The 9,065-nt window shown below is 43.3% G+C and overlaps 1 long non-coding RNA gene across 1 annotated transcript in view; it reads left to right on the top strand.

The window, feature by feature from the left end:
* The window catches only part of LOC115067874, a 25,555-nt gene extending 17,019 nt beyond the window's left edge, over positions 1-8,536 (top strand). Inside the window, exons 2-5 of the long non-coding RNA XR_003847238.1 lie at positions 2,222-2,339; positions 3,832-3,946; positions 6,317-6,465; positions 8,341-8,536. This is a non-coding gene — a long non-coding RNA (uncharacterized LOC115067874). The remainder of the gene's footprint in view (positions 1-2,221; positions 2,340-3,831; positions 3,947-6,316; positions 6,466-8,340) is intronic.
* Positions 8,537-9,065: the final 529 nt, after the last annotated feature.

Raw genomic sequence — 9,065 nt, 5'->3', positions numbered from 1 at the left:
TTTTTTTTTTTTTTTTTTTTTTTTTTTAAACTATACTATTAGCACAAACTTGATAATAAATGATAACTTGACCTGGGCCTCACTACTGTCTCAATGTCTTTGTGTATCTGGCTGCTATAACAAAATACATGAGACAGAGTAGGTTATAAATAAAAGAATGTATCGCTCAGAGTTCTGGAGGCTGAGAGACCCAAGGTTAAGTTCCCAGGCAGGTTGGTGTCTGGGGAGAGGTCTTCTGAACACACGTTTGTTTTCATTGTGTCCTCCCAATGTTTCTTTTACAGGGGCATGAATTCCATTCACTAGGACTCTACCCTCAAGGCCTTTTTCTCTTATGGGCTTTAACTCTTCTTCCTGTTATCACTGTCACAATGAAGGACACATCTCAGGGACACACATATTCCAACATTGAGGGCACAGGAAGATTGACAGGGACTGGTACAAATTCTACCCTGTTTAAAGAGATAGCTACCACTCAATTTCAGCCAATTGTTACCATGAGGGAATTTGAAGACAAATCAGAAATCTGAATTTTAATGTAAAAGCCTACCTGTTGACTATTAATTAAAAAATTGAAAACAACAAAAAAATATAGGTTTACATTTTCTTTTGGTCTTTTGTGTGAACTCTCTTGACCGATCCAACTGCTGGGGCCACCCAACACATATATTTTACTTGGAAAACCCATACTCATCCTTTAACGTGTTGACATACCAATGACACCCATAAGTATACACACTTATTTGTTGCCAAGTAAAAAAACTGTAAAGAGCTACTTCTGGCAATAATGCTACTCAACCTCTACCTTCAGCTCTTGACTATATCAAGTTTTCCTGAAAGGTATTTCCATAATAGGGGCAATACAGTGAATCAGTCTGTCCTCAGTAGCACTTATTTCACTGTATTATAATTGCCAATAATTATGTCTTTCCCGTACGTCCATATTACTGTAGCTGGTGAAGCCTCTGGATGACTTTAAGTGTTCAGAACTGGTCTATACTTGCATGACATTTATGGATTCATTATTTACTTATTTTGTCTATGAATTCAGTACCAAGCATGGTTCCTGGCACATCTGTAAGTGATGGTTGTGCTCTCCCACATGCAGAGCTGTGAGCACTGCATCTTCTCTGCTATCCTGGGAACCAGTTCATTTACTGGTAAGATTCTGCCCCTCGACCTTTTCCTTTTCTTAATCTCTAGGCTTTGCTCAGCCACCACTGAGCTCTGTTCTCACCATAAATGTGAGGTGTGTGTGTGTGTGTGTGTGTGTGTGTGTGTGTGTAGGGGTATGGAATCTTGCTTGCCTTTTGTATAAAAGACCAGAGTCGGAGTTAAAAGCAGATCCCTTGGGCAGAATCATGCGTGTTTTGACATTCTGTATAAAACCATTCAATGCCTCTCTCTCTCCTATCCAATTCTGTTTGTCCGCTCTGTACTCATGACTGTCTGGCCCCACTGGCCCCGTAGACACTCCTCAGAATTCAGTGAAATGCGCCAAACACTTTTGATAAATAAAGGCGATGTACTCAGAGAGACAGTTCATTACAATGACAACTTCAGGTAAGATCTTGGTATTACTCAAAGCCAGTTCCTCAGAGTAAATATTCTATTGTATTTGTTCAGAGGCCAAGTTTTTTTTTTCTTTCTTTTAAAATCTGTCTTTGATTCATCTGTTTAATTTCTGATATTCTATATGAAGTCTGAGAGGTGTTTTAGGCACATGTTAAGGGAGAAGATAGGTTGTATTTGTATGTGTGTGTGGGTGTGGGTGTATGTGTGTGTACATGTGCATGCAAGAACCCACACATGGAGTATGGGTTAAATAAGGAGGTGTGTGAACTCTTAGGGCAGAGGTGAATATGCAGATCACAGGATATGTGCTTGCTGCCATTGACCGGTAGTGTTCAGCAGACAGTGAGGGGACTAGGCTTAGGCTGCTCCTAGGCTGACAGTGGTGATGGTGGTGAAGGTGGCAATGTGATGGACAGGAGCTGCTGGGGCAGCTGCTGTGTCTCTCAAGCTCATTCTGTTTCTCTCCATGGAACCCCTCCTCTTCCTTTCTCTCAGTCCTGGAGCCTTTTATCTATTCCAGTGGCAGCAACAAAGCCTGGTCTCAGCCTTTCTGTTTTATACCTGGACCAGTGGGTGTTGAACTTGCTGTTTAAGAATATATCCTCTTGTATTCTGATTCTTCAGTGTCTCCTTTATCTCCAAGCAGGAGGGAATGCACATCTAGTGTCTGGGCAGAAGGGGATGTTCTCAGAGTAACAGTGAAGGAATCCCATGACAGAAGATATGAAGGAAAAACAGACCAATGGCTTATCTTATGCCCACAGGTACATGTCCTGTTATACTTGCTTGTAAATATGTTCAGAATTTTGATGGGATAACATCTTTAGGGAGTAGACTTCTTAAAAACTTAGGCATATAAATTAAATTGACCTTAAAACATATGGATGAGGGGCTGGAGAGATGGCTCAGCAGTTAAGAGCACTGGTTGCTCTTACGGAAGACCCAGGTTTGGTTTCCAGACCCCACATGGTGTCTAACAACCTCCTGTAACTCCAGTTCCAGGGGATCCGATGCCCTCTTCTGACCTCTGCTGGCATTGCATGACATTGGTGCACTTGCATACATGCAAGGTGATACATTCATACCCATACGATTAAAAAAATAATAAATAAAATATTAAAAAATATGGATGAGAGCTTGCATCACCCTGAGTCTGCAAAGTGGTTTTATAGTTGATATGACCTTCATACCCAGCCTGTGAAACAGGAAGGGAGCACAGTAAAAGCTCAGAGAGGCTAAGTGACATCCACAGAGCTGCAAAGTGAGTAGTGACACAGGGATAAAACAGAGCCCCCTTTTAGGGTTCTTAGTCTCATTCATAAAAACATTTATGGATGAGCTCAAACAGAATCTTTAGGGCAATTTTTATTAGACTTTGAGGGAAAATTCTTGGGGCAGGTAAGCCATAAATCTCAGCAGCTACCTTAAGGAGGAGAATGGAGGGGCGAAGGAAAAAAACCATGAAGCCATGCAGGTGTAGATCCTGCATGGAGGTCAGACAGACACATGACAGTCTGGCAAGCATATGGCAGAGAGGGGAAGGGAGCCTTAGAGCAAAGGTAAAGAAGCCCATAACGTTGGGGCAGCCCAAAGCGTTACAGAAAGCACAGGAAAGAGATACAAGGAAGCAAAGCAGAGGTTATGCTTTTCTGAGAAACTCAGAAAAGCGAGCGGACTTAAACAGAGCTCCTGTCTAGGGCCAGGTCCGCAAGCACTGCACTAGGGGGTGGAGATTCTGGGGAGGAAAGGTTCATCTCATGAGTGCACTAAGTGTTCCGTCCATCTCTTTAGCATGACTTAAGGTGAACCTGCCTTCCTAGGGGTGGTTCTGTGACCAGGTGATTAGCCCAGTGATACTGGGTAGTTGGGGTCTTTATCTAGACCAGAGATTTTTTATCCTCTTGACCAGATTTTTCTTAAGGGACTTTTTTTTTTTTTTTTTTTTTTGGTTCTGTAATAAGAGGATCAAGGCCTTTAGTACATAGGCCTTTAGGATACAGGGCCTTTAGGATGCGGGCCTTTTGTATAGAGGCCTTTAAGATACAGGTCTTAAGGATGCAGGGCTTTTACTAGACAGGTCTCTGGTATACAGTTTTTTAGGATGCAGATCTTTGGACTCTAGTCCAAGTCTCAGTCTGCTTTCCTGAGGTTGCTTTTCCTTGATATGGAAAGGCTAATCTGTCACTGAGGAGGCTCTGCCCAGGTAGTATCCACTAGGTCAGGATGGCACCTGACATACCATTCTATATTCTATAGACATTGAGTTTTAGCCAGAGGAGCTGTTATCCCTGACCTTTGATGAGGAGGACCTCTCAGCCTCTATCCCTACCATGGCATACAGGACTGCAGAAGCCTCTAACCTCATGCTTAGGTAAGTGTTTGGTTAGTTGATTGGTCTGCATATCAACTATGGAAAAGAGCTGTGGAGTTGGCTGTCTGGGGAGAATGAAGAGGAATGGGGAAGGACGAACCAGGCTCGCTGCTTGCAGGTGACAGCTGTGTACGGGGGGTAGAGGTGCTTTCGTGGTGTTGTGGGAGAACAGGGGTGATACTATTAACCAAAACCATGGTCAGAGAACATTCTCTTGGTGAGCTAAGATGTTGCTCAGGCGAATGTGAAGGAAGGTTGTCCCAGAACAGGGGTCAGCTTGAAGAAAATACTGGAAGCTTGGGAGTCAGTACGCATGTTGATGTGACTAGTGTGGAGTTTAAAGGAGTTGAAGAGAGAGAAATACTGTGGAGATGATGGAGGTCTGATCCCGAGGGTCTGAAAGCATAGATTTACATGCTGGGGAGTGTGTGTGTGTGTGTGTGTGTGTGTGTGTGTGTGGGTGTGTGTGTATGTGTGTGTGTATACTGAGAGATGGGTAATAAAGGGGGAAACAGCAATTAAGAAATTCTCCTTGCTTGTTGCATAGAGGATGAGTTAGAAGACAACGAATTTGAGATTATAGCATTGGTCAGTAGGTGAAACGGGGAGAAAGAGCGCCCCCTAGAGGGTTCTTAGTCTCATTCATAAAAGAATTTAAGAATGGACCCAAATGGAAGCTTTAGAATAATTTTATTAGAATTTTAAGGAAAATCCTCAGGGCAGGTGAGCTGGTAATCTCGCTAGCTGCCTTGAGGAGTAGAATGGAAGGAAGAAGGAAAGAAATTCATGAAGCCATGTGGGTTTAGAGCCTGCATGGAGGTCAGGCACATGGCTGACTAGTGGCTGGGACAAGGAAGCTTAGAGAAAAAGTAAAGAAATACAAGATGCTAGGGTAGCCCAAAGCATTAGAGGAAGCATGCTTAGAAAAGGGATATGAAGAAGAAAAGGAGAGATTACACTTTTCTGAAGAATTCAGCAAAGCATGCAGATTTATAGAACCTACATGTCTGTGGCTGGGTCTAGAAGCTCTCCTGTCAGACTAGAGATTTCATAGTCTTTACCAGTTAAACTTATAGGGCTATTTGCTACTCTAACAATGAAGATCTAGACCCAAGCTCCATGAGAGCTGGGGGAGGACCCTTGTCTCAGGAACTTAAAGGATCCATTGGTAGGTGCTTAGGAGTGAAAACTTCTACTGGTAGACAAAGAGTGGATTGGGCGATACTTAGGAAGGGAAAATCCTAGGCTTAGCATCCCAGTCCTGTGCAAGTAGAGCGAAGCCCTAGGGGAGCGGGAGATGAATCTGCTTGGCCAGGTTCATCAGAAGGTCAATGGTGGTTTTAATGGACAGGAGTGAACAGTGATTCAGTGTCTCAGAGATACTTCTAGTGATACAGGGCGCAAACGTGGTCCCCTTACTCTACTTCATAAAAGGAATTAAGAATGGACTCAAATGAAAGCTCTAGGACAATTCTTTAAGAATTTAAAGAAAAATCCCCAGGGCAGGAAAGCTGTAAATCTCATCAGCCGCCTGGAGAAGAATGGAGGAGAGAAGGAAAAAAGCCGTAAAGTCATGTCTGTTTAGAGCCCACATGGAAGTCAGAGTCATGGCAGACTGGCAGCCATGTGGTGGAGAAGGGAAGGGACCTTTAGAGAAAAAGTTAGAAAGCCCAAAATGTTGGGGCAGCCCAAAGCATTAGGGAAGGCATGCTTAGAAAAGAGATATAAATAAGAAAAGGAAAGTTTATATTTTCTGAAGAATTCAGAAAAGCCTGCACACTGATGGAGAACCACAGGCCTGTGACCCCATCCAGAAGCACTAACCTAGGGACCAGGGAATACTTAATGTACTAAGTATTCTGCCCATCTGTTTAGCATAACCTAACGTGAACCCACCTTCCTAAGGGTGGATCTGTGACGAGGTGATCTGGAGAAACTGGAAAGTTCCGGTTCCACCTGGGTCAGAGATTATAATTCTCTTCACCAGTTATAAGGGGGATTTTTTGCACTGTAACACTAGCCTTAAGTGAATTCTCCTAGGGCAGCTCTTGCTGTTTTCTAGTCTCTACTTGGATCAACCCCTGATCGGGAGGAGAATGAATTTATGTTGATGTAGTGGAGGGGTTTGCATCTGTGCCCAAGCTTAAGGACTGCTGAGGCAATGTTGGGGGGGTGGGGAGATGCTTGCCATGCAGCTGAGATTAAAATCAAGAATTAAAAAATAATGCCCTTGCCAGACCTGTCAGGGGACAAGAGGAATAACTTCAAATCAAAGTTGATCTGGATCTGAAATAGATTTAAACCAGCTCCCTGAAGCCTGGGCAGGTTTTTTTTTTTTTTTTTTTTTTTTTATCAAAACCTGTGTTTCAGGTTCCTTTTGTTAAAGAAATGCCCGTCCTTGATGGAACACCAAAACCTCATTAAATTGCAAACACTGGACTATAAAAGATGGAGAATGAGCAATTCCACTTAAATTGTAGCTCTCCATGCTCACCACAGAAGGACAAGGAGTTCTAAAGGTCAGTGCTACACATGGCATGGTATTTTTTCCTTCTAACACTAAACAGGTTTGGAAAGTGGACTCCGTGTGTGTGTGTGTGTGTGTGTGTGTGTGTGTTGAGAGAGAGAGAGAGAGAGAGAGAGAGAGAGAGAGAGAGAGAGATTGAACCAGTTTCCCAGAGTGAAAATTTTTTCCTTCTGCAGAAAGTGTACACACACACACACACACACACACACACACACAGAGCGAGAGCGAGAGCGAGAGCGAGAGAGAGAGAGAGCAAGCGAGAGAGAGAGAGAAACAGAAAGCTGCTAACTAGTTGTCTAGCTATTTGTGGACATTTCTTTTCATCTTGTCATATCTTTTGTGCTGTTTGAAATGTTTGGAGCTTAAGAGTGGAGGAACACTCAGTGGAGTCCAAACTTTCACTAAAAGAAAGAGGGAGGTAGCAAAGTTCTGACAAGTGTGTGTTTAAGATGTTAGGGCCAAATGCTGCCCAAATACCAAGCAGAGGAGTGATTTATTTTTAGCTAAATGAAGCAAATATGCCACACTTCTATTAAAAATAGTTGAGAAGATAACTCAGAGGAAACTAACCTTTTTTGTGTGTGAAGAGGCTGTGGAGAGACACAAACGGACTTTAAGAAGGGGCCTCCTTCCCAGGCTTGGCCAGAGTTCTTTTGTGCCAGTCCATTGGAATGCTAATTTCTGCACCATTGTCCTGCAGAAGCCACTCAGCTTTCTCGCCCTGGAAGCCCTTTCTCACTCTCTTGTCTTTGGTGGTCCTCACCAGCTGCTTCTATTAGCTTAGAGCCTCAGGAGGTTCTGTTTCCCTGGATGTTGTTTTACCAGACTTCGTTTTGATTGGATCGATCCCCCTATTTGATTTTCATTCCTCCTTGCATTCTTCAACAGGGGTTAGACCACCAGATTATGGCTTCCTTGTCCAAATTAGAAACTCAAAGTGGACTGTCACAAGGATCCTGTGGTTCTTCTGCCTTTGACATCCATTTTGGACCGAATGGAGATTGAAATCTTAGCAGGAGAATCTCTTTAGGGACTCTGATGTTTTTTCCTTTAAAAGGAACCAAGTTCTGAGTTAAAATAAATACCTAGACTTCAGATGAGGCATCAGAGAATCAACCGAGGACCCAAGTCTTTGTTTCTCTGGCTGGCTGTGTGCACCGTAATTAGGGGAAAAGAGGCAAGGGAATTCAGCCACTCGGTTTTCTTTTCAAACTGGATATTAAACATAATGCTCAGAAAGTGCATTTGAAAGACTTCTCTGGGTGCCTATGGTACAGTGTGGCAGTGACAGATGGGAAGAAGCCGGAGATGCAGGTGGGCTCTGCTTGATCAAGTCCTTAAATACCAACAGTGTGTGGTTTGCACATCTCTGGTCCTGAAGGCTTTTTACCTGGCATTACAGCGGCTATGCGCTACTGTTTGATGCATCAGGAACAGCTGGTATAGGGTTACAAGGTAGCATGGGCAGAAGACCCTGAGCAAGAGTTAGCCAGTCTGGCTTCTGCAGCATCTCCTCTGAGGACCTCTGTTTTCTTATCTGTAGGGAGAACCCTTGTTCCAGTAGCTTTGGCCATTAGAGAAGGTGGAGGTCTAGCATTCCAAGCCACCCAAAACATAAAAACTTAATACAGTTGGTCAGGTCAGTCACCTGACTAAGGGACCACTCCTCAAGAAGTCAAGACCCCTCTTGGAAAGCCAATCCACTCTAGGCTTGCTAAAGAGTTAGGAGGAATAATTATCCCTTTAATGAGATAATGTGCTTTTCCTTCCCAGCATTCCCACCCCCTAGAGCTGCCCTGAGATTCTGTTGGGTTGACCGTCTTTTCTGAGGTCTGTCTTCCTTTTTCTTCTCTTCTGTCTCTTTCAGGCCAGTTGGTTGGTGGAAGGCATGACTGACTCTTGCTACCCTCCTTTTATGGAGTGTCCATAGTTGAGTTTGTTTGTGGCGATCAGAGCAAGCAGGTGAATCTAAGCTTGAGAAGAAGGCATCTGTCCACAGCTTGCCAGTCTAGCTTGTCAGGTGGAGGACAAATCCATACAACAGAATCTATAATAAATGCCTCTCTAACACTCACCCTCTGTGGTCTATGAAATTCGTTCTTTAAATTCAAGAGAAAAGAACCCAAAAGCTACTGGTTCAGGGCAGCTTTGGTGGCTGAGTTTTCAGAACCCCAGCTCCTCAAGTTCTCAAAGATACTCCAATATTCCTGTATCATCTTGTCCTAAACCACAGGTTTCCCCAGGGAACATTGGGTTCTAGGAAGTGCTGACCCTGTTTAATAAACCTCACTTTTCTGTTACTGTCTCTTATAAAGTTCAGTTATTTGCTTTGATTATATTTATCAGCTTTTATAAACATGCCATTTGTATAAGGCTTGTTGGTGAATGCATGTTTCTTTTACTTGCCTGTCATTTTATTAGCCACCATTTACCTAGTGCCTGGCATGTAGCTTGACTTGAAGAAGTACTCCTATTTGTTGATTGAATTCAAGGTCTTATCTATCACCCCGAATGAACTTTGGTAAATGTATTTATGACCCAGTCTCCATTATTGCACACTTCAGGCTAAGACAGTGGGGGTGCAGTAGAGGT

The sequence above is a fragment of the Nannospalax galili genome, unplaced genomic scaffold (assembly GCF_000622305.1).
Source record: "Nannospalax galili isolate Female #2095 unplaced genomic scaffold, S.galili_v1.0 scaffold666, whole genome shotgun sequence".
NCBI lineage: Eukaryota > Metazoa > Chordata > Mammalia > Rodentia > Spalacidae > Nannospalax > Nannospalax galili.
Note: the sequence above shows the minus strand (reverse complement) of the source record. Positions and strands in the feature narration are given on the sequence as shown.